Raw genomic sequence first — 26745 nt, forward strand, 5'->3', positions numbered from 1 at the left:
ATGCCGCTTGAGCAGCTGGCGAAGCGGCTTGAGCAGCTGCCGCAGTTGCTCAACCTGCAGCAGTGGCAGCGACAGTACCTACAGCAGTGGCAGTGGCCGCGGCAGCAGCAGCAAAGGTAATGTTTTTATTTTCCCTCCAATAAATAAATTAATAAGATTAGAGTCTATTTTTAGTTTTTTTAATTTTAAATAAGATTTCAATTTGATTATTTAATTTTAAAAAGTATATTTTTAATTTTTTAAACTTAAAATTATTAACAAAAAGTGATGATATTGATATTTTGAAGATTGGTAAAACATTCTTAAACACTAAGAGCATGTCTAGTTAAGTGGTAGGATCTTAAATAAGTCTGTTTAAATTCAAATAAGTGATTATGAAACATGTTTGTCTTGATTGAGTAATTTTTATAAAATCACGATTTAAAATCTCAATAAATCGTAATTTTATCCTTCTACCGTATTTTTAGGATAAGCAACAAGGAGTAACTTATGCATTTGAAAAATTCTGATCAATCTTCAGCAACTAAATTTTCTCCAATTTATCTTCCCACACTCATCCAAAAATCTCTCCTGAAATCTTAACTTCATACCCTTTTCAGTAATTATACATCTATAAACAATTTTAGTAAATAAAAACTAAATATAATCACAATTCTTAGAATCACTTATAAAAAAGAATCCAAGCAGAAATCACGATTAACCAATATCACTTATAAAATTTACAATTATCTAAAATCATAGTTATTCACCACTAATACAAACAGGCACTAACATATTAAATTTAATTTTTAAAGTAATCATGAGTTACAAAAACTCATCATTTAAAATTAACAGTTTTATGATTAAAAAAACTAAAAATATATTTTTTAAAGATGGATGATGAAATGTATACTTTAGTTTATTAATAAACATTTACACCTAAAATGTTGTCATTATTCTTTTAATTTTTATTTGCAAAAACGATACTTTTTTAAAGAAAAAACTATTCCAAGATTCAACTTTAGTAGTTTATTATTTTTAAAAACCTTAATGATAAATAATTACACTTATTTAATTCATTCTATTTAAATGATAAATATTGATCAAGTTATTAATTTACGCTTCTTTTTGGTTTGCCAACGACCTATAAATTTACGTTATCTTAAGTCTTAACATGAATTTGATAAATAAATTTATGCAAACAGTGATGTGGGAATTAGTGAAAATAATTAATTTTTGAATTTAATTTAGGAATGTTATGAATATTATAACATGTGGATGTCCATCTTCTCTTCTTCCTCTTCCTCTTTCTCTCTACTTCATCATCAACTCCCACTACTTCCACTAGACATTAATCTTCCACTACTCCATTACCTTTCCACTATACTCTCGATTTTTTTAAAAATAAAATAAAATACCACGTGGCACCTCTACTAATTACCATGTCATCACTGGGACCACCTCCACGTGTTGCTGCCACCTCACATCTACTGCCACGTGTGCACCACGTGTCACCACATAATTCCTTTCTCAAAGTGACTTCTCCATGGCTTGAACCCAGGACCTCCTCCGTGCGCACGTGCGGCTTTACCAGTTGACCTGCAATGAACCTGTTGACTTATTATGTAAAATTAAATATATATTATATTATTTTACACATACAATTATATATATTATTAAAAACTAAAAATACACTATATGATAATTTTAATCATAACTATTTTAATGAAAAAATAATTTTTAAATATTTGTTTTACTATTTTTATAATGTTTTATTTTTAAAAAAATATTTTTAATATAATTTTAATTTCTAACGACACTAATTTTGAATTTTACATCATAAATAATTTTTCATAAATAATTTTTAAATTTATCTTTTAATTAACATTGATAAGATATACAATTTAATTATATATATATTATATTACATTATATTATATTATGTATATGTGGTTTATATATTTGAAGAAAATCATTTACAATTAGTCAAAAAATCTTGTTATTCAAAAAATAACTACTATAATAAAATCTAATAAATTATTCTATATAAAAAATTAAATGATTTAAATAGATTATGATAAACAGTATTTTCCTACTTGTATATATATCATATGTAATTTATTTTCTTAAAATTTGCAACGGAAACAAATTCTGTCGCTAATTTTTGATGGAATTGCGACGGAATTCCCATCGTTAATTTTTTTGATGGATTAGCGACGGAATTGTCTGATAGAAAAAAATTCCGTCGCTAAATACGGATTAGCGATGGACAGAAATTTCGTCGCTAATCCGTCAAAAAAATTAGCGACGGAATTCGTTTCCGTCGCAAATTCTGTCACTAATCCGCTGTTTTTTTGTAGTGTGAAGAAATACAAAAGTTCTCTTATTCTCTTGTCTTCATCTTTCTCTATTCTACTTTTGTGGTTTCATTTTGGATCCATTTCATAACAAGAAAATAATTTTCCTTTTCTTCTCTTAATACCAATTAATGATTTCAAATGAATGTAATAAACATATAAATTAAAATGAATATGTAGTTTAAGAATTTAAATTTAAGCTTGTTTAATAGCAATATACTAAATTGAAAAAACAATACTCGATCGTTAAACTAAATTAAAATTTTATATAAAATTAAAGAACTAGCGCTTACGTCTTGGGCAAGGGAAAGCAAAACCGAAACATATCTGATCACGAAACCAAACCGAAGGCATTTTCAGTTTTTCATTTCGATTATTTCAATGTTCCGTTATTGATTCCGTTAATGAAAAAAATTACAGTTTCAAACTGAAAAACTAAAATTTATAAAAATATATATAATATTTTTTGTCAATATATAATATTATGTATACGTGTATATGTGTGTGTCTATAGATATATATATTTATATGTCTCTACATAGAACATGAAACTAAGTAAGTGGTCCTTAGACGCCCAAGCATATATCTAAACCTAGCCCAATATATCTTAAATCCTAGAAGCTAAGGTGATCCTTAGATGTCCAAGCATATATTGCTGTAATGCTGATACATTATAGAATCGAGGGGCTAAATCGCGAGCGCCTCCAAGTCTGAAAAAAAACTATGCAGAAGGATGATGCTGTGATAAGTGAGTTGGTTTAAGCCCTTAGATAAAATTAACGGTCACGATTGGGGAACAGGATTGGAAAGAATAGGAGAGGTTCCGTGCCATGAACATCTAGGTAGCAAAGTGACTTGCTAAAATTGTTCCAAAGTTTATAGGTAGCAAAGTAATTTAACTTTAAAAATTCGCAATTAATTTTATATATTTTCAAATTTATAAATTAGGATTCATTGGAAGATTAAGTGTCTACTTTCAAATACAAAAAGAATCATTGAGAATTATTAAGGTTATGATGTAACTAGCACCCTGAAGTATTTTTTTGGATATGAAATATTATTTATGATATACAGACGTTTAACTAGATTACATCCCTGGAGTAACAACAAACCTGCTGACTACATGGGACTGAATGTCGTGCATGGATTCCCTGTCATTATACGGCCTCTGGATGATTAGTTAAAGCACTAGATAGATAAGGATTGTACCCTTGCCTCCCTGCTGTTAGTTGAAATTATAAAATGTTTGGAAAATTAATTTTTTAATCAAAACATTAAACAGTAGGGATCTTAGTGTGTGTGTATTTTTGAATCAGTATATATTTTTTAAACTAAATCATCCGATAGTGCATATTTTATTTTGTTGTATTTTTCTTGAAATTAAATTGCTATTACAATCTGTACTTTTTGATATTAATATTCATTTGTTTTAGGCCTAAAAAATCATTTGATAGGGCCCGATACGATGTATTCTTAAGTTTTAGAGGGGAAGAAACTCGGCCATCTTTCACTTCTCATCTCTACTCTTCTTTGAGCAATGCGGGAATTCTTGTCTTCAAAGATGATTCGGACCTTCCTAGGGGAAAAAATATCTCAATGGAATTGCCTCTGGCAATTGGACAATCTACAATTTCAATCATTATCTTCTCCAAAGATTATGCTGGTTCTAGATGGTGCCTCAACGAGCTCTCCAAAATCATGGAGCTTCACAGAGCACAGGGTCAGGTAGTTCTACCTGTGTTTTATGGCGTGGATCCATCCGAAGTTCGTAATCAAAGATCTAGTTTTGGAGAAGCACTTGAAGTTCTTATACAAGGAAGTTCACCCACAGAAGATCAAGTGTCGAGGTGGAGGACAGATCTCCGTGAGGCTGGGAGCATTTCAGGGTTTGTCATGCTCAATTCCAGGTAATTTTTAAATATTTCCTTTTTTTTCTTTCCAGTTTTTCTAACCCTAAACAGACACACGACATTCTTGCCGCAAAGGTGCACCATTAATCGCTCTTTGTTTTTTTGGCCAGCAAATCACTTGTATTATTGTGCATGAGAAGATTTTATCTAACAAATAACAGCAATACGTTATCAAAGATTAGGTGTTACATTTTCACATATGTATAATCAATATGCTCGGGTGAAGCTCTGACGAGTAACTGAAACTTTTGAATTCAAATATTAAGTGTATTATTATTATTCGTTAGCCAAAAATATGTTTTAATTTTTTTTTAAAAGTATAGCAATTTCACAAGCACAAATGTTGTTACGTTTTGTTTTAAATTGTTATTTTGAATTTGGTCAAATTGAGATGTCTTTTATTCTTATGACACTATAAATTTCTCCGATTATGATACTCCTCCGGTTCTTAATATAGGACCCAATTGGTGAGTTGGTTTTGGTCCTAAATATAAGACCCATTTCTCATATTTATCAATTATCTTTAAATTACCCCTATGGATACCCTTTCAACCATAATCAAGTAGAAGAGAAAGATGAGGTATTAAGAAATATGATTATGGTATTTTAGGAAAAACTTGTCATATTTCTTATAATTAACTAACTTACCTAACTTCCTTAATCTAATCAAATTAGTTAAATGGGTCTTATATTAAGGATCGGAGGAGTATTTTTATAGCCGCTGCTACTTTTTTCTGGTGTTGAAAGTTGCACCTTGAAGTAAGCACTAATATTTAAGTAGCGATTTATTACTAAGGTATTGCAAATCCTATCGTCTATAAAAGCTAGAGATAAACTTTATGTTTTTAATACTTGTAAGATCATTCGCTTTTTGTTTATTCTATGTAATCTGTTGTTTCAACTGCATCCATAGAAAATATAAGGAATCCAATTATATGCCAAATAAAAACTTCATGCCAATTGTTCGAAGGTTCGGACCCCTTTCAATGACAAGAGGTCAAAGTGACAAAAAATAGAGATGTGTCCCCCCCCCCCAGAGGGGGGGATGTTAGTATGGGGCTCATCATCTCTCTTCTCATTTTTATCTCTAGTGATTGGAGGGAATCCTTTAATATTGTTGACTTGTGCAAAATGAAAATTTTCTGTCAGTTATGATTATTGCTGAATGGAGCAAATTGCGCTATCTAGTTCCTTAAGTTCAATCATTTGTTTAAATGTTCAGAAGTGCTTCTGTGGATCTGATTGCATGTACTGTTGCGGTCCAATTTTGTCATCTCTATTCTCCTAAATGCGTGGTTTATGAAATATAAATTACGTTATTCACCTCAACGTAATCAAGGATTTATATGAACCATCAGTGCTCATTTTCCGTTGTATTTGTTTGTAACGCAGGAATGAAAGTGAGGATATCAAGAATATTGTTGAGCATGTTTGTCAAATATTGGACAAGAAAGACTTGTTCGTTGCTAACCATCCTGTAGGAGTAAACTCTCGCGTGCAAGATTTGATCAAAATGTCAGAAAGCCATCCACCAAATGATGTTCTCCTCCTTGGGATCTGGGGGATGGGTGGTATAGGCAAAACAGTAATTGCCAAGGCCATTTACAATGAAATTGGTGGAAATTTTGAGAGCAGAAGTTTTCTTTCAAATATTAGGGAGGTCTGGGAGCAAGATCATGGTCCAGTTTACTTACAACAGCAACTTCTTTCACAAATCTGTAAAACAACAAAGATGATAATACCTTGCATTGAATCAGGAAAACACATACTAAGAGAAAGACTTCGCCAAAAGCAAGCACTTGTAGTGCTCGATGATGTGGATGAGGTGGAACAACTGAATGCTTTATCTGGAAATGGTAAATGGTTTGGTCCAGGAAGTAGAATAATTATCACAACCAGAGATGAACATTTACTAAGATTTCTTAACGTGGATGTGGACCATGTATATAGAGTAAAGAATATGGACAAAAATGAATCTATTGAGCTTTTCAGTTGGCATGCGTTTAGGCAGCCGAGTCCTAGAGAAGGATTTGTTGAACTTTCTAGAAATGTAGTTGCTTATTCTGGAGGACTACCACTAGCTCTTGAAATTCTTGGCTGCTATTTGCTTGATAGGGAAGTGACAGAGTGGAAGAGTGTACTGGACAAACTAAAAAAAATCCCAAATCGTCAAATACAAAAGAAGCTACAAATAAGCTTTGATGGTTTAAATGATGAGAGAGAGAAGGAAATCTTCCTTGATATATCTTGCTTCTTTATTGGAATGGATAGGAATGATGTCACACAGATATTGAATGCCAGTGGATTGTTTGCAGACATTGGAATTAGTGTCCTTGTGGAGAAAAGCCTCGTGACCATTGATGAGAAGAACAAGCTTGGTATGCATGATTTGTTACGAGATATGGGAAGAGAAATAATCCGTGAAAAGTCACCGAAAGAATTTGGAAAGCGTAGTAGGTTATGGTCTCATGAGGATGTGATCGATGTGTTATCAAAACATATAGTAAGAACTTTTCCATGCTATATGTACCATCATGTAAGAAAACGTAGAATGAAACATGAAGTCAGATGAAGATAATGGATTGGGCATATTAACCTTTTAGTTTTGAAACTTCTCATAAGAAATTTGTTAGTAGGCGCATTTATTGTTTATTTTGTCCAAGGCACTAGTTACTCATCTTTAAACCCAATTGTTTTAGTTACTTGTTCTAGAGACTTGCTTGTGACATAGGTTTACATTTTGCTTTTCAGCAAACAAATTAGAAGCAGACACTTGAATTTTTGTATGCTCTTTATTTGTAGGGTACAGAATCTGTGGAGGGGCTAGCTTTGAATCTGTCACAAGATGGTAAAGTTTATTTTTTAACCAAAGCATTTAAGAAGATGAAGACACTCAGACTGCTTCGTCTTGCTAATGTGGAACTTGATGGAGACTATAGACACATTAGTAGAGATCTCAAATGGCTCTGTTGGCACAAATTTCCTTTCAAATACATCCCTGCCAACTTCCTTCAAAATAATTTAGTCGCTATTGAATTAAAATACAGCAGTCTGAGACTCTGGAGGGAGCCCCAAGTATGTACCAAATTTATTACTAGATTTTGTTCTACTTAATAACTTCTATATATATTTTTCATTTCTGAATTTTTCTAGTGGCTTCTAGATGAGTCTTGCTTTGACTATTCTTGGATAGAGCTGTTGAGTTTTCTTCAACATTTACTTTCTTCTATTCTCCTTGCTATACATTCCACTATCATGATGAATTATGTATGCGCGTAAATTTCTATTGAATTGTTTGGAAGATAGATAATTGTTCTAAAAGAATGATTTTACATGTTGTTTTCATCTATTTTACTTTTTCGAAGATGTTTCTCTAATAGCCTTTTGAATGTTGTTTTCTTGTAGTTATTGGAGAATCTAAAAATCCTCAATCTTAGCCACTCTCCTTACCTGGCGTTTACTCCTGATTTTTCAAAGCTACCAAATCTTGAAAAGTTGATCCTCAAAGATTGTCCAAGTTTGGCCACGATACATAATACAATAGGGCATCTTGGTAAAATTCATCTAATAAATTTGAAGGATTGTACTGGCCTTTGTAGTCTCCCAAGAAGCATTTATGAATTGAAGTGCTTAAAAACTCTCATTCTTTCTGGTTGTTTGATGATCAAAAAGTTAGAGGAAGATATAGAGCAGATGGATTCTTTGTCAACTCTAATTGCGGATAACACAGCAATAACTGAAGTACCCATTTCCTTGGTGAGATCAAAAAGCATTGGCTATATATCTGTTTGTGGTTACCAAGGGCTTGCACGTCATGTGTTTCCGTCCCTCATTTGGTCAAGGATGTCTCCAACGAACAATCCTCTTTCTCTTATTCCGAGATATGCTAGCACGCCATCTTCAATTTTCTTATGTGAAAACAATTGCAGTATCTCATGTCCTTCATCGATTCATGACAACCTTCTAAAGCCCCAAAGCCTTTCATTGGAATGCACATCAGAGAATGAAGCTAAGGTAAATCGAGATGCTACAAAAATCTTGGATTCCTTGTGTGCCATAAGTAGCAGGGACATGGCAAAGACACCAAATACTTCAAAAATCTTGGAGATTGAATCTTCTGTGTTGGCTGATCATCATAGTCAAGTTGACATCTCAAGGCCAAACGAATGTTTGAGACATCTTCTAATTCATATTGGAAACAATGACCAAGTCACTAATGCTCTTTCAGAAAGTATTTTACAGGTTCTCTCCTTCTCTATATACAATTCGCTTTTTATGTAATTTTTTTAGTAAAATTGGAAATGACCATCCAGCTTGTACAATTATATAGTTGAATTAGAGCTTCTGCTTGTGTTATTAAGCAGGGACTAACTGTCAGAGATGATGGTGATGATTGTGTCCTCCCGGGTGACAAATATCCCTATTGGCAATGCTTCAAGGGTGAAGGAGCTTCTGTAAAATTTAAAGTGCCTCTAGTTAGTAGCCATGAGTTAAAAGGGATGACTGTTTGCTGTGAATATCAGCCCTCAGGTGATTTGGGAAATGTGGATATTGACTCTTTCATTACCATGGTGATCACAAACTATACAAAGACAACGACACTACTCTATGGGCGAGGCGTAGTGACTTCCTTTGAAGAAGCAAATTGGAAGGAAATAATATCAAATCTGGACTCTAATGAACAAGTGCATATCATTGTACTTTTTGGTAATGGGTTCATTGTGAAAAGAACAACAATTTACTTGAAATATGACGAGTCATTTGATGAACTGATAGAGGATCCACCATCATCAAGTATGATTGGCTCTCTAAAACTATTGTTTTGCACCAGCTTTAAATGTCTGGATTATAATTTAGTTTCAGGAAAAAAGAATATAGTACATTATTGTTAATTGTAATTACCTGATTCTTTAGGTGGATTTAAGCCAGGTTAACATTCTTACCAATTTTCTAATTCATGATGTTTAGTTTTTCATGTTACTTTTCTCTGTTTTTGTAGGTAGAGAATTGCATAGGGATGATAAAAACCATGATTTCAAGCTGTCGGAGGCTAAGCGTCAGAGGTAAGTGGGGCAGCTCTAGAGAATTACCTTGTCCTTTAGGCAGTTCCAAGGTTATCCCTTTTTTCTCGGTTGAAACTTCTGTTTTAGTATTTTGAGAAAAGCGTGCAAAAGACAAAAACCATGATTTTGAAGAGCCTAAGCTTCAGAAAGTGTAATAAGGAGTGCAGGATAGCTGGATAGGACTAGTATTGATATGTTTATCTTTTCTTATTTTTGTCTCTTTTTTAGTCTTTTGTTTTATAACGTTTCTTAGATTATCTATTCTTGAACAAGCTCGTGTTATCTTTGTATTCGATTTTGATAAATTATCTTTATTATTTTTTTAATAAATACTCCCTCCGTTCCTTATTATAAGAGACATTTGGTGCTTATAGCATGTTCCTATATATAAGAGACACTTAAAAGTTGTCTCTACTTTTTGTGTTGATTTCCTATTTTACCCATATTTATTGTCTCACACTCACACTCTCTCTCCTTCCCACTTCTCTTTCTTTTAATAAATTACCATTGTTCTCTCTCATGTTCTCTCTCCTTATTAATGAGGGCATTTTTGGAAAAAAAATTATACTTTTTACATATTAATTGTTCTTAACTAATTTTAACTGTTTTTTTGATCAACGTAATTCGGTTATTCGTCTCTTATAATAAGGAACGGAGGGAGTAACTGGTATTTTTAATCAAAGTTAGTTATATGACTTATATAATGGAAAAACTATAAAATTCAAGCCGTCCATTTTGTGTGCCATTTGTTTTTGTTCTTAGTCTATTTTTCTTGAATCTATTTCATTCGTGCGCATTTACTAGAATTTTTTTATTATTTCAAGCCGTTCCTTGTTTAATATTTATTCAGATATTTGACATGCAATACTGATCTTTTTTTTCAGGCCAAAGAAAATAGTGATCTTTTTTTATTAAAAAAAATCTAATTTACTGGGGATTAATAATCGTTTTTTACAGGAAAATGAGGCTGCGGTTATGGTTAGGTAACTAAAAACTAAAAAGCAAGTGGCTTCTAGGTCTCCAAGGACCAAAAAAGAAAAATTCAGGAATTGGTAAAATACTAATTTCGGGTAAAAATTAGTATTTAATTATAAGACAGACTATTAAGAAAATCAATTCAAATTAGTTTTTTTTAATAGTTGATAGGGATATTGTATTAAAAAAATTAATGTTATAAATAAAACATGTTATATTATAAAACATATCAAATGTGCTTATAATTAGAATCGGAAAAAGTCTCATTTTCTAAATAAGAAACAGACACACATGCCTCCCTCTTTAACTATATTTGCTTTGAATCTTTTTTTTTCCAGGAAAGTAATTTATTGATAAAAAAACTAAAGTCCAAAAGGCCAGGTAACAAAATCAAACAAACCATAGGAAACAATCAAAAGAACAAACATAAGCAGGGCAAACTATTCCGGATCTGCAGTCACGTAGCAAGCATCTCGGTCAAGCAATTTTCTCAGTAAAGGGGGCAGTCTCCAAACACAATCAAATGGACATGACCCTTTCAATGTAGCTTTTGCAAGATCAGCAGCCGCATTAGCCTCTCTAGGAATCCAAGTGCAGGCATGGTTCCTAACCAATTTCCTTGATCCTTGGATATTATCAAGGACACCAACACATCTCCAATCAGGTAGCTCTCTTTGATTATTAATGCAATTAATGAGGATCTAATTATCAGAGACTCAAATTGAACACCCTGAAGATTATTTGTCTTAAGAATGGGCCTGTCGAGATTATGGGAATTTTCCTCTGAATGAATCCAACCATTGGTCTCTCAGAACTCTCTAAGAAGTTTACCTGCTTGTTCGAAAGCGAAAAAGGGGATCAGGATTAATATCGTTATAAATGAAAGCATTCCTTCCTTTCCAAATCTGCCATGAGATAGCAACTAGTAAAGCCTTCTGCATTGGGGATAAATCCATCTCACAGAAACAATAGCCGGCCACTTCAGTAGAGCCACATTCAGGGGTATGGAAAGTAAAAGAGCTTCCAAAAGAAGTCTTCTTAACCCAGTGGCATTTAAGAAAAAGATGACCCAAAGTTTCTAGTTTTCTACACTGCTTTTGCAAATTAGACAAACATCAATGGGACTACAGTTCCTTTTAGCAAGATTTTCAAAAGTAGGCAAAGCCTTGGAGATTAATCTCCACAATAAATTTTTAATTTTATAGGAAACCTTAATTCGCCAGACCTCTTGCCAAAATTTCCTATGGTTGTGATTAGATGCAGAAGGAAATGAATCATATCTATGGACAACATTCTGTTTTGCTAATTAGAACCCATCTTTTACTGCATAGCAACTTATAGAACCACTAGTCCCGATCCATTTATCATTACGATGATTATCAGCAACAACCGTATTAAGAATTGCATTTTTTTCTTCATTAGTGATTACTCCTTGTTCTGACTCATATAAGACTTGCTTTGTGTTTTTAATGCCCATTAGCGCGTCCCATTTATATAATTGTATAAAGATGATGCTTTTTTTTTTTCACGCCAAAAAAGTTGAAGTTTTCTGACAACTTTTTCAGTCAAGGGCAGTTGAGAAGTTAATTTAAACATAGTCTTCAACAACATAATTTTTTAATGAGCGCGACGTCGTATTGGATGTCGACATCGCAGGACAAGGATACTATAAAAACGAGACAATCAAGGAGTACTATTTTAGTAAAAGAAGTTATACTAAAATTATTATTTATTGAAAGTTTAAATATTAAAATATATGAACTTAATTAACTCGTGATCCTTAATTTATGATTAATTTTTGCATGCATTGAAGCTATACATGATCTTGAGATAATTTTTCAAACTATTTTTAATTAAAGAAGAAAATTCTAATGGCTGAGGTTACAAACATAATCAAACTTGTAATCTCCTACTTAAAGAGAAATATCCATGTTACTAGATCATAATGTCTTTAGGTATTTTACAAAAGTCAATTTTCTAAGAAAATCGGACTTTTTGTTTTGTAATCCCCATTAACAAGCCCCATTATACAATTGCATAAAGATGTTGCTTATCGTCTCCACCCCGTAAGAATTACGAGATCACCCCAAGGACGCCTTCGGCATCCAGGGGTCGCGACCGACCATAGAACCTTCTTTTTACCCAAACTAAGAGTTAAAGTTGATTGGCAACTTTTTTGTTTTTGGGCCATCGTCTAACATCTCTTTCAATCAACGGCAATTTAAAAGTTAATTTAATTTAATTCCTTTGTATGTACTTTCTAAATTTTTAAGAGATAGTGTTTTTTTTCCCTTCTTGTTTTAGCACTTTATAAACCTTCTTCATTTTAATATATCATTTTTCCTTTTTTCTTTTTCTTTTATAAAAAAAGTTAACTTAAACGTAGTCTTCAACATGATAATTTTATAATGAGCGCGACGGTATATTGGATATCTACATCGCAAGACAAGGATACTATAAAAACGAGACAATCAAGGAGTACTGTTTTAGTAAGAGAAATCATACTAAAGTTATTATTTATTGAGACTTTAAATATTAAAATATGTGAACTTAGTTTATTCATAATCCTTAATTTATGATTAATTTTTGTATGCATTGAAGCTATATATGGGCTTGAGATAATTTTTCAAACTATTTTTAATTAAAGAAGCAAGTAATAACAACTGAGATCACAAACATGATAGAACTTGTGACATCCTGCTCAAAAGGAAATATTCATGTCACTAAGCCATAATGTCTTTATTTATTTTACAAAACTCGAGACTGAAAATCAGACTTTAATGTTGTGCAGATGATACTTTAGAATATTTTTAATCATCGCGTGCCATTGATTCGCCGCGCTTTCTGGCTTTCTGTCTCAAATTGTCATTTCCCCTTGTTCTTCTCCATTGTCTCCTGTTCGAAACTTGCCGGAACTTTTAAAAAGAAGAAGCTTCCCTTGCCTGCCCGGGTAGCTACCTTCACGAAGCCTTCATCACACCGTCATTACTCGAGAACATTCTTCAGAGGGGAGATTAAGAAGCAACAAAAGCCTCTTATATCTCTTTCTTCTTCCTCCTCTTCTAATCACTGTGATAAATAAGATTAATCTCTCGTCCACCCCCGCTTCGCACACAGGTAACTTCCGCTCTAATCTCCAACCCGGAACGCTTAATTTGCTTTATGTTTTATTTGCTCCTAATCCACTCGTTGATGCATCATTTTTTCATTCTTAGACATGACGCTGTTTAAATTTCAATGGATGCATCTTTGTTCCTCCTTTTATTCTTTCGGGCAAAAGGCAAGATATATAACAACTTATTCTGAAAATCTGATGAAGGAATCGGGGTTTCAGATTTTTATATATCTTAAAAGTGATCCGATCCGGCTGGTTGGACCGTCAGCCGGACTTAACAGCGATTTGTTCTGCTCCTAGGAATCGTTTCTGGGTTGAGCCGGATTAGACCGGTGAGAAGCTACGCTTGAGCCGGAACCCGGGACGGGGTTTTAGTAAACCGGACGGTCTTAGATTAATCTCTCGTCCACCCCCGCTTCGCACACAGGTAACTTCCGCTCTAATCTCCAACCCGGAACGCTTAATTTGCTTTATGTTTTATTTGCTCCTAATCCACTCGTTGATGCATCATTTTTTCATTCTTAGACATGACGCTGTTTAAATTTCAATGGATGCATCTTTGTTCCTCCTTTTATTCTTTCGGGCAAAAGGCAAGATATATAACAACTTATTCTGAAAATCTGATGAAGGAATCGGGGTTTCAGATTTTTATATATCTTAAAAGTGATCCGATCCGGCTGGTTGGACCGTCAGCCGGACGTAACAGCGATTTGTTCTGCTCCTAGGAATCGTTTCTGGGTTGAGCCGGATTAGACCGGTGAGAAGCGACGCTTCAGGCGGAACCCGGGACGGGGTTTTAGTAAACCGGACGGTCTTAGATTTTTCCGTAAAAAAAAAAAAAAGAAATGAAAGAAGAAAGGCATGTTTAGACAGCGATTGGAGAAGAATCGACGAGCAAAATAGCAGAAATGAAACAGAGATAAAATGCTAAACAAAAGGAAAAATCATCTGACATAAAGAGAAAAACCATCTGACCTGTGGCTCCACACGATTTAATGCTTTGCTTTGATCTTTTAGGACTTCTTGAAGCTGGAATTCGAAAACTGTTGGTTAGAAGAAGAGGGATTGCACTGCATCTGTTTAGAGGAAGACCCTTGCGTATAGAGGAGAGCCTAGGAAAGGGTATTGGTTCGAAAGAGCCGCTGCTTTGAAATTATGGAAGAAAAGCAAATCAAGAAGCAGCAGTTTAGCAGACATTCAGAAGCCTGAAGACCTTAACATTGGGAAGAGGTGGTTTCATTTTTCAATGGTAGGACAAATTTTCTACGTGAGTATTTGATATTTACCTTTTATAACTTTAATTATCTCAGTACTCTCTTGGTGTTTATAAGATGAGGATAAAATTTTTTTGAATCTTATTTATAATATAAATATATATTTTTCCTTTTAACTTATTGTTAGGTAATAAACTTTGTTCTCTTTGAGTATGGTATATGTTAAATAAGGATAAAGTTGAGAAGTAATTAATTTTTAAGACAAAGCTAAGGAGATTTAATATTAGTGACTTAGAAGAATATTCCTTCTGATTTTTTTTATAAGACTTTTTTAACTAAATTACGAGGTTTAAAAAAATAGTTAAAAACAATAAATATGTAAAAATTGAATATTTTCTTTCTAATTATTTCCTTATTTAATAAGACAGCAAATAAGAAAGACAAATACTAATAATGAGATCAAAGATAAAAAAGAATGTGGTATAAGAAAAAGATGAGGAGAGAAAATAAAAAATTGATTAGAGATAAAATTGGTAAAAATACATTTAATATTCAGACACTCATAAGTAGGATCTTATTAAAAGGATCAAATCCATTTGATGGGATCTTATAAAAAGGGCCGGAGGGAATATTATGCACTGAGGTAGGATTAATAAAAAATACACGCACATTATATTATAAATTTAATATGATACTCCTCCTGTCCTTAATATAGGACCTAATTATTGAGTTAGTTTGGTATTAAATATAAGACTCATTTCTCTTGTTTATCAATTTTTTCTCAATTACCCTTATAGATACTCCCTCACCTATAATCAAGTAAAAAAAGGAGATGATGTATTAAGAAAAATGATTATGGTGTTTTAGGAAAAATGTGTCATATTTTTTTATAATTAACTAACTTACCTAACTTTCTTAATCTAATCAAATTAGTTAAATGGGTCTTATATTAAGGACCGGAGGAGTATAACATAATTATCGGTTAAAAATTATAAAATAGTACAAAGTAGATAGATACAAGTTTTACAAATATCTATTATCTTATATTCATAAAATAGTTGTTACATTACAATATTGATTATTTGTTTCTGAAAAGAAATCTGGATGTCAGGATGTGACGGACCTTGAACCACATTCTTGTACTTCACATGGACAGAGACCTGCTAGGAGGCTGAGAGAAGATGAGAATCCGTCTGGATTACCTCTTCCGGTAAATGATGTTTCTGCCAACAATGGAGTTGGAGATGAAAGTAGTATTTCCTACCGCGAAAACCCAGCTTGCAAAGCTGCCCTAAGTGAAGCAGATGTGTTCTGTAAAAGATGCTCATGCTGCATTTGTCATAACTATGATGAAAACAGAGATCCTAGCCTTTGGTTAAACTGTAGCTCTGAGCCTCCATTTGTTGGTGTTTCTTGTGGCTCGTCATGTCATCTTGAGTGTGCTTTAGAGCATGATAATTCTGGCATTGCCGAAGATGGGAGACGTCCCAAGCTTGATGGAAGCTTCTACTGCATCTCATGTGGGAAAGTGAATGATTTGCTCGGGTAATAGTTTATGTTTTACATTTATGTTTTTCAGTTTCTTAGATTCCATCTGGTCACCATTTGAAAATTCGGCTGCTTCTCCTGTTTCTCTTTCAATCCTTGTGGGCAACACTTCTTCACTAAATGTTCCTGAGCAACTCAATTGATATGTATGATGATTTTTTTTTTTTTTTGGCAATATGTTTTCAGGATCTGCCCCGAGACTGTTATGATTTTATGGACTTGATAGATTATGCGTACATAAATTATACAATATGCACCTATATACGTAAATAAACACATGTTGCAACAAAGTCTTATTTCATTAGGTGGAGTCGGCTATACAAATCACGTAATACTATTATACTTCAGCAACAAACAATTCTTGAGCACTGGATTCCTATTTTCCATCTATTTGTTTTTTTTATTTCTTCAGTTCAAAAATTCTTAAGCATGACTGCAGGTAGAGTTATGGTATTATTTGGTTCACAATACGCTTTCCTATTACTTCATTCTGCGTGAGAAAGCCATCACAGGATGTTCCTAGCCATGCTTAATTTTTGAGCAGATGGGATTAGATGGTACTATCTTTAGATCTTACTATAAAAGCTAGTTAATCAATTTGAGTAAATTAAGAAAGTTTGTTAAATTAGTTACTTGTAATAAATATCTGTTATCTTTCTTAGAATATCTTTGCTAATCATATATATTAATTAGTACTATCATTTAATAGAACCTTTAATCTGTGCAACTACTATAAGAACTACTTCGAAAAAAAGATAAATATATCGGGATCTTATATTTAGAATCAAATTAAATTTCAAACTAGCTCTTATATTAAGAACATAAGGTAGTATATGTTTTCCAGGACATTGTTTTTGCTCCCTACTGAATTCATCTCTGCCGGTTGTCATCTTTTATATGTTTGCCTGATCTCTGTCTGATCAATAGCACATTAATTGAGTGATGTGGTAGATACCATGCTCTTTCTATGCAACATTATGGATAAGCTTTCATTTCCCAACCTGCTCGCGCTTACTGATTGTATATATATACAGATGTGATCTAAGATAAACTTCGATAATCTGGTTTGGTATCCTCATTAAATTTTTTACTCAGATCAGTGAAATTTGTCGTGCATTAGTTGAGGGTGTCTAAATCCATGGAAACTTCTGGAGGCCCCCGCCCCGGGGGGGGGGGCGGTTGTGGAGGGTTTGGGGCATATCTATTTGGCAAACTGAAGTTAAGCTAAAAATCAATTAATTAATAATGTGATTTATATCTGAATACGCTTTTATAAAAAAGTAAAAGTTATTAAAAAGAAGCCAGAAGCAAGAAAAACCAGATTGCGCCTCAGTTAGCTATGATTTAATCTAACTTTTTCCAAATTAGTGTAATGTAATTTAACTTTAGGCTCAAAAGCTGTTTTATGCCAAACATCATTTTGGGTATCAGTTAGCTTTTTGGATTCAACAAGTCAGTTTTAAAAGCCATCCCAAACAATATGAGCTTGTTTTTAAAATATATCGTGATTGTCCACTTGATGGTAAGACTGTTCTTAAAACATATGGGATATCTGTTATGGTTTTTTTGGATGAAATATTCCTAAATGTCTAGTATAAGATCAATCTAAGCTTGGTTTTGTTCATAAAATGCATTTAGGTGCTGGAGAAAGCAGCTGATTATTGCAAAGGGTACTAGGCGCGTCGACGTGCTTTGCCATTGTGTTTCCTTGTGCCAAAGAATGTTACAAGGGACTGAAAAGTATACAGAACTTCATGAAAATGTTAGCGAGGCAGTGACGAAACTTGAGCCTGAATTAGGCCCACTAGCTCATTCACCAGTGAAGATTGGTAGGGGCATTGTGCACAGACTTTCTTCAGGGCCAGAGGTTCAGAAACCCTGTGGTGCGGCTTCTTCTATGCCTCCGCGAGGGTAGTGCCTGCTGTCATTTTTTTTTTTCCCCCGAAGATAAATAAATATCTAAAGTTGTCCCTCTTCCTTTAATTTTTATTTGAAGAAAATATCTTTTTAAGGAAAAAATTATTTCAAGATCCAAATTTTGAAGTTTATTCTTGCTAAGAACCTTTAATAAATACTTTTATCTATAAATTGTGGTGTTTAATTGATAAATAGCGAAATATTGTTTGATTTTTAAATCTGCATTTATTTTAATATAAAAATTCGTACTTCTGCAAATAAATTTATTCGGTAAGTAGTGAAATTAGGATTATTAAAAGTAAATAATTCTTAAATTTGATCTAGGTAATTTTATTACCTTTTTCCATTAGTTAGGAAAATACCGAGGCTTATTTTTTTTATCCGCTATATCATATTTTTTAATCATACATGATTATGTGTCCTATTATTTTTTTTATAGATTTATAATTAAATAATAATATTTCAAAAATAATACACATGACATGTATGATTGGAGAACATGATAAAATAGATGTAAAGAACTTGATATAGGTATTCTCATGTCCATTATATTTTGCATTAAAGTATTTATTAATATCAACTAATGATTTAAAATGAATGTAATAAACAGATCAATGAATATAGAGTTTTAAAATTTATAATTATTTAATAACAATAGGATAAATTAAAAAACAATACTATTGACATTTTATAATTTTGACTTTCACCATACTAACTACCATTTACAATATTTTTTGTTGTTGTATTTTTCTTGAAATTCAAATCTTTACTTCTTGTTATCTAATCTTCATCCGATTTTGGCCCTCCAAAAAACAATTGATAGGGGCCGGTATGATGTGTTCTTTGGCCTCAGGGGAAGACGCTCGGGCGTCTTTCACTTCTCACCTCCACTCCTCTTCAAGCAACGCTAGACCTTCCTAAGGGGAATAGTATCTCACCGGAATTGTCCCTTGGAATTGAACTTTCTACGATTTTCATTATTTTCTCTAAAGATTATGCTGGTTCTAGATGGTGCCTCAGTGAGCTCTCAAAAATCATGGAGCTTCACCGAGCACAGGATCGGGAGTTCTGCCTGTGTTTTATGGCGTGGATCCTTCCCAAGTTCGTAAGCAAATCTCTAGTTTTGGAGAAGCGTTTCGAGATCTTATACAAAGAAGTTCACCCACAGAAGATGAAGTGTTGAGGTGGAGGACAGATCTCTGTGAAGCTGGGGGCACTGCGGGGTTTGTTGTGCTCAAGTCCAGGTAATACTTTTAAGTACATTTTTTTTTTTTATTTCTTTTCGATTTGGCAAAAGCCTAAACAAGCATACGCTACCCGTTCTTGCTGCCATGTGCACCTTTCGAAGAAAAGTCTGACAAATAACAATAATACGCTACGAATGAGTAAGTTTGATCTTCTTACATCAAACAGAGTCAATACAGTTTTGCGGCCACTTTTTTCTCTTTTGGGTTAAAACTTGCACCTTGGAGTAAGGACTAATATTTAAGCAGCGATTAAGGTATTGCAAATCCCTTCGTCTATAAAAGCAAGTGATAAATTCATTATGTTTTTAATACTTGTATGATCATTCGCTTTTGATTTGTTCTCTGTAATGTTATGTGACTATTGCATCCGTCAAAGATACAAGGAATCCAATTTTATACCAGATAAAAACTTCATGTCAACAAAGATTCGGACACCTTTGAGTGACGAGAGGTGAAAGTGACAAAATAGGAGAGGTGGTTGGGGCTCACATGTTAGTGTATGGTTCGTCATCCTCTCTCTCTTCTCACCTTTGTCTCCAGTGATTGGAAAATGAAAACTTTCTCCTAGTTATGATTGTTGCTGAATAAAGCAAATTGCACCATCTGGTTCCTTAAGTTTTGTTTGAATGTTCACAAGTGCTTCCGCAGACCTGATTGAATGTTCTGTTGTGGCCTAATTTTTCATCTATGTTCTGCTAAATGCTCGGTCTTTCAAATATGCTCCCTTCAGTCGTTTTTATAATATCAAAATTTTTGAATTGGCCTGATCCTTTTTATAAGATCCAATTTGGGGTTGCCTGGACATTAAATGTATTTTTCAGTTTTTGACCAGTTTTATTCCTTATTAATTGCATTATTTTTTTCCCATACATTCTCTTTCATCTTCTTTCTCAGCATTTCTCGCCCTCACTTAACCTCTTATAAATAAGGTCATATTTGGAGAAAAGAAAAGCATGTTTCTCACATATTTATTATTTTTAACTAATGGTAACAGATTTATTAAATCATGCAATTCGGTTAATTGGATCCTATTAAAAGGACCGGAGGTGGTATGTCATATTATTCACCCTAAAGCTATTAAGGATTTATATGAATCAGTGCTCATTTTCTGTTATATTTGTTTGTAATGCAGGAATGAAAGTGAGGATATCAAGAATATTGTTGAGCATGTTTGTGAAATATTGGACAAGAAAGACTTATTTATTGCCAACCATCTCGTAGGATCGAATTCTCGAATGCAAAATTTGATTAAAATGTCACAAGGCCATCCACCAAATGATGCTCTCCTGCTAGGGATATGGGGGATGGGTGGTATAGGAAAAACAGTAATTGCCAAAGCCATTTACAATGAAATTGGTCGAAATTTTGAGAGCAGAAGTTTTTTTTCAAATATTAGGGAAGCTTGGGAGCAAGATCGTGGTCCAGTTTACTTACAACAGCAACTTCTATCACAAATCTGTAAAACAACAAAGATGATAATACCTTGCATTGAATCAGGAAAACACATATTAAGAGAAAGACTTTGCCATAAGGGGGCTGTTGTTGTGCTAGATGATGTGGATAAGGTGGAGCAACTAAATGCTTTATCTGGAATTGTTAAATGGTTTGGTCCAGGAAGTAGAGTAATTATCACGACTAGAGATGAGCATATACTAAGATTCCTTAACGTGGATATGAACTGTGTATATAGAGTAAAGAACATGGACAGAAGTGAATCTATTGAGCTTTTCAGCTGGCATGCATTTAGGCAACCAAGCCCTAAAGAAGGGTTTGTTGAACTTTCTAGAAATATAGTTGCTTATTCTGGAGGACTGCCACTTGCTCTTGAAATTCTTGGCTGCTATTTGTTTGACAGGGAAGTGACAGAGTGGAAGAGTGTACTGGAAAAACTGAAAAAAAATCCCCAATGGTCAGATACAAAAGAAGCTAAAAATAAGCTTTGATGGTTTAAATGATGATATAGAGAGGGAAATCTTCCTTGATATATCTTGCTTCTTTATTGGAATGGATAGGAATGATGTCACACAGATATTGAATGCCAGTGGATTTTTTGTGGACATTGGAATCAGTGTCCTTGTGGAGAGAAGCCTCGTGACTTTTGATGAGAAGAACAAGCTCGGTATGCATGATTTGTTGCGAGACATGGGAAGAGAAATAATCCGTGAAAGCCTGAAAGGTCACCAAAAGAATTTGGAAAGTGCAGTAGGTTATGGTTTCAAGAAGATGTGATCAATGTATTATCAAAACATACGGTAAGAATTTTTCAATGCTATATGTGTCATCCTGTAAGAAAAAGTAGAATGAAACAGGAAGTCAAATGCAGATAATGTATTGGGCATATAAACCTCATAGGTTCTAGACTTATCAGGAGAAATTTATTATTAGGCATATTTGTAGTCTGTTTTCTCCCGGGCACTAATTACTCATTTTAAAATCCAGTTGTTTTAGTTACTTATTCTAGAGACATGCTTGTGACATAGGTTTACATTTTTCTTTTCAGCCAAAAAAAAAAAGAGAGAGAAGCACACAATTAAATTTTTACATGCTCTTTGCTCGTAGGGTACAAAATCAGTTGAGGGGCTAGCTTTGAATCTATCTCGAGGTGATAAAGTTTATTTTTTAACCAAAGCATTTAAGAAGATGAGGACACTTAGACTGCTCCGTCTTGGTAATGTGGAACTTGATGGGGACTATAGATACATCAGTAGAGATCTGAAATGGCTCTCTTGGCACAAGTTTCCTTTGAAATGCATCCCTGCCAACTTCTTTCAGAATAATTTGGTCGCCGTTGAATTAACATTTAGTAGCTTGAGATTTTGGAGGGAACCCCAGGTATCTACCGAAGTTATTGTTAGTTTTTGTTTTACTTCATAACTTCTAGATGCTCTTCATTTCTGATTTTTTCTAGCAGCTTCTAGATGAGTCTTGCTTTGACACTATTCTTGGATAGAGTTGCTTAGTTTTCTTCAACATTTACTCTCTTCTATTTTCCTTGCTATAGATCTGAACATTCCACCATCATGATAAATTATGTGCGGGCATAAATTTCAATTGAATTGTTTGGAAGATATGTAACTGTGTTAATGATTTTACATATTGTTTTCATCTACTTTACTTTTTTTTTTTCCCCCCAGGATGTTTCTCTAATACCCTATTGAATGCTGTTTTCTTGTAGTTATTGGAGAATCTGAAAATCCTCAATCTCAGCCACTCTCCTTACTTGGTGTGTACTCCTAATTTTTCAAAATTACCAAGTCCTGAAAAGTTGACCTCAAAGATTGTCCAAGTTTGTCCATGATACATCATACAATAGGGCATCTGGATAGAATTCATCTGCGAAATCTGAAGGATTGTACTGGCCTTTGTAGTCTCCCAAGAAGCATTTATAAATTGAAGAGCTTAAAAACTCTAATTCTTTCTGGTTGTTTGATGATTGAAAAGGTAGAGGAAGACATAGAGCAGATGGATTCTTTGTCACCTTTAATTGCAGATAACACAGCAATAACTCAAGTGCCCATTTCTTTAGTGAGATCAAAAAGCATTGGATATATATCTATTTGTGGTTACTAAGGACTTGCACGTCATGTGTTTCCTTCTTTGATTTGGTCAAGGATATCTCCAACAAATAATCCCCTTTCTCTTATTCCAACATATTCTAGCTTGCCATCTTCAATTTCCTCGTCTATAGAAAGTTGCAGTACCCCTAGTCCATCATCGATTTATGAAAAGCTACCAAAGCCACAAAGCCTTTTATTGGAATGTGCATTAGAGAATGGCGATGAGGTAAATCAAGGTGCTGCAAAAATGTTGGATTCCTTGTATGCCACAAGTAGTAGTGACATGGCAAAGACACCAAAATACAAAAATCTTGGAGATTGAATCTTCCATGTTGGCTGATCATCATAGTCAAGTTGGCATTTTAAGGCCACACGAATATTTGAGACACCTTCTAATTTACATTGGAAACAATGACCAAGTCACTAATGCTCTTTCAGAGTGTATTTTACAGGTTCTCTCCTTGTCTATATATAATTCTTCTTTTTAATTTTTAAACAAGTCCTTACTCATTGTGTAATTGTTTTAAAAAAATTGAAAATGACCATTCAGCTTGTACAATTATATAGTTGAATTAGAGCTTCTGCTTGTGTTATTAAGTAGGGACTGACTATCAGAGATTGTGGTGATGAATGTGTCCTTCCGGGTGACAAATATCTCTATTGGCAATGCTTCAAGGATGAAGGAGCTTCTGTAAAATTTAAAGTGCCTCTAGTTAGTAGCTGTGAGTTAAAAGGGATGACTCTTTGGTGTGAATATCACCCCTCAACTGATTTGGGCAACGTGGAGGTTGACTCTTTCATTAGCATATTGATCATGAATTATACAAAGATGACCACTCTGCACTATAGGTAAGACAAAGTGGCTTCCTTTGAAGAAGAAAAATGGAAGGAAATAATATCAAATCTAGACTCTGATGACCAAGTAGAGATCATTGCTGGTTTTGGTCATGAAGTCACTGTGAAAAGAACAATAGTGTACTTGAAATATCACAAGTCATTTGATGAACAGATGGAGGATCCACCATCATAAAGTATTATTGTCTCTCTAACACTGTTATTTTGTACTAGCTCTAAAAGTTTGGATTATAGTTTAGTTTCAAGAAAAAAGAATCTAGTAGATTATTGTTAATAATAATTACCTTATTCTTTAGGGGGGGTTTAAGGTTAACATTTTTACTTATTTCATGATTCATGATGTTTAGTTTTTTGCATAATTTTTCTCTGTTTTTGTAGGTAAAGAAATGCATAGAGATGACAAAAACTGTGATTTCGAGCTCTCAAAAGCCCAAGTGTCAGAAAAGAGAATGAGTGGTGCAGCTCTAAAAGTCAGTGAAGTGGTGCGTGTGGGACAAGCAATGATTAAATTTAAATTTTCGTTTTAGCAATTATTATTATATTATCTAGACAAAGAAAACTCGTATTGTCTTGGTAGTTCATTTTGATAAATTGCCTTCAATGCCTTTTATCGTATGGTTTGTGTATACATCTAAATCTTAATTATTCGTTCATATAACTTACGTGGTAGATAAACTGTAGCCCCTCAAACTTTCAATAACATCTGCACTTTATCTTAAATTCTCAGTTTGTTTTCATGAATTTAGTTAAATCATGAGCTAATTCCAAATATTAATCAGACTTTGAAATAAGAATGCAATTGAATATTTCTCAAAGCTTGGGACATTGTTGCTTCCTTTCTATTCTATAGACTATAGACTCGGGCTTTTTTCATATAAAGTCGGTAACTAGGGTTCTAATATTCTCCATATAAACTAGGCAGGATATTAGAGTCATTCAAAACATAATGTTTATTATTGCACATCTAAAATTCCAAAACATCCATTAAGTCACTCGATATAAGGTGAATTATCATGTGCACACCAAGGGAATCAGTGTATTAGCACAATTCAGTAATTCCATCTTGTGATACTTGTTTCAGATCGTCAAGTTCGAATGAGCTTGCAACATCACGCTAATTTACTGTTAACTATCTTGTTATAATAGTAGTACTCTTCAGGTATTTTATGTAAGACATATTTGTTGAGTTGATTTTGATTTTAAATATATGATATAGAACTCATATTTATCAGTGTTTTCTAAATTATTCTTATTGATACTCTCTCAATCATGATTAAATAGAAAAGGGAGGTAGGACATTAAGGAAGATGGTCATAGTACTTTAGAAAAACATGTTATATTTTTTATAATTAACTAACTTACCTAACTTTCTTATTTTAATCAGATTAGTTAAATAAGTTTTACATTAAGAATTGAAGAAGTAATATTTAGTTACTAGCAGCTGTTACTAGCACCTTGAGAAGCTAGTATTGGTGACCAGCCATTAATGACAACAACGGGTAGTTAACAGCACACGAGACACTATAGCACTTAGTTCCGTAAAATGCGTCATAGAATATTATTTTACTTGAAATATATACTAGAATAGCGTTCATGGAATATGAATATGGATTATGCAATGGCAGTAGAAATGTTCAGGACGGTATGGAGATTTTGCTACTCAATCCTTCAACTTAAATAGTAAGAGCACTCATAAAGTTTTGAGTCCGTACTTGGTCATGAGAACCAGTTAATGTCGAAGTTATTTCCAATGGCCTTCAAATAAAAGCGTATTTCTCCTCTTCCATATCCACCAGCATATTATAGCAAACATGCCCGCCCAATCTTCCCCACTGTTGTCTCTCCGTCTCGTATTCCACCATACCCACTCTTGAAGATTCAGCGAACAAAAGTGTCTCCATTACAGTGGAGAAATGAGCTTGCGCCAAAGAGCTTTCGTATAGGGGCATTCACACAGTACATGTATTATATCTTCTGGTGCCTTACCGCAAATCTGACAGAGCTCACTATCACTAAGTCCTCTCCTAAATTACATAAAACCTTAAATTTTGAGTCAGTTGGCACGTAATCTCTAACATTTTAAAATTAAATTTAACTCCCCCTAAATTTTATTATGGATCCCTTACTGGCTTTTTTTTAAAACAAAAATTGCCATGTCAAATTAATAAAAGAGATACTGTTTGGTATCAGGTAAAAGCATTTAAAGAAAGTATTTTCACATAAATTAAGACCAAATCCTTCTCATATTTTTATACTATGAAATTACTTTTAAAACTATAGTTTGGTTTCTATCCAAGCACCAATACTTTATATGGCATCCTGTTTAACTTAATTTTCTAAAACCCCCAAACCTAAAACTATTTTCATATAGCTCCCTTAACATTTTAAAATTTAAATTTGATATCCAAAAGTTAGAGGGAGTTATGCAGCTGGGTTAAAATCTGGGGGCATCATTCTTTCACTCTGTTGAATTGTGCAAAAATGAAAATTTTCTGCCAGCCATGATTGTTGCTGAATAGGGCAAATTGCGCCATCTGGCTCCTTTGAGTTCAATTGGTTATTCAAATATTCACAAGCACTTCTCTAGACTAGGCGCTTGTTTGGTTGAACCGTGATAGCTATGGTGTTAAACGGTGATAGTTTAAATAAATCTGTTTGAATTCAAATAATTAAGTGATTATGTAGTTTATTTATTCCGTTTGCCTAAATTTTTTGAAATCTTAATCCGTCCTGATTTTAGTCCAAATTGTACGTTTGAGTATAAGTTACAAGAAGCAGCTTTTGTTATTGGAAAATTCTGATAGAAGTTCAGCAACGAAAATTTCTCTAATCTAGCCATGTTAATAATGATTATTAAATTAAAATTGTATTTAAATAATAATAAATACTTATAAGAATTATATTAAATTGTAATTCTCTTACATACCTTTGTTTTTTTTTTTTTGGTATTTATATACCCATGAGTGATTTTAATAAATAAAATCCAAACATAATCAACATTCACAAAA

At 33.4% G+C, this 26745-nt stretch overlaps 1 pseudogene; it reads left to right on the forward strand.

Moving 5' to 3' along the window:
• On the forward strand, window positions 1–24836 carry LOC114717848 (uncharacterized; annotated as a pseudogene).
• Window positions 24837–26745: the final 1909 nt, after the last annotated feature.

This window comes from Neltuma alba, unplaced genomic scaffold, assembly GCF_004799145.2.
Source record: "Neltuma alba isolate B1F8T4 unplaced genomic scaffold, ASM479914v2 tig00011778_pilon, whole genome shotgun sequence".
Lineage (NCBI taxonomy): Eukaryota > Viridiplantae > Streptophyta > Magnoliopsida > Fabales > Fabaceae > Neltuma > Neltuma alba.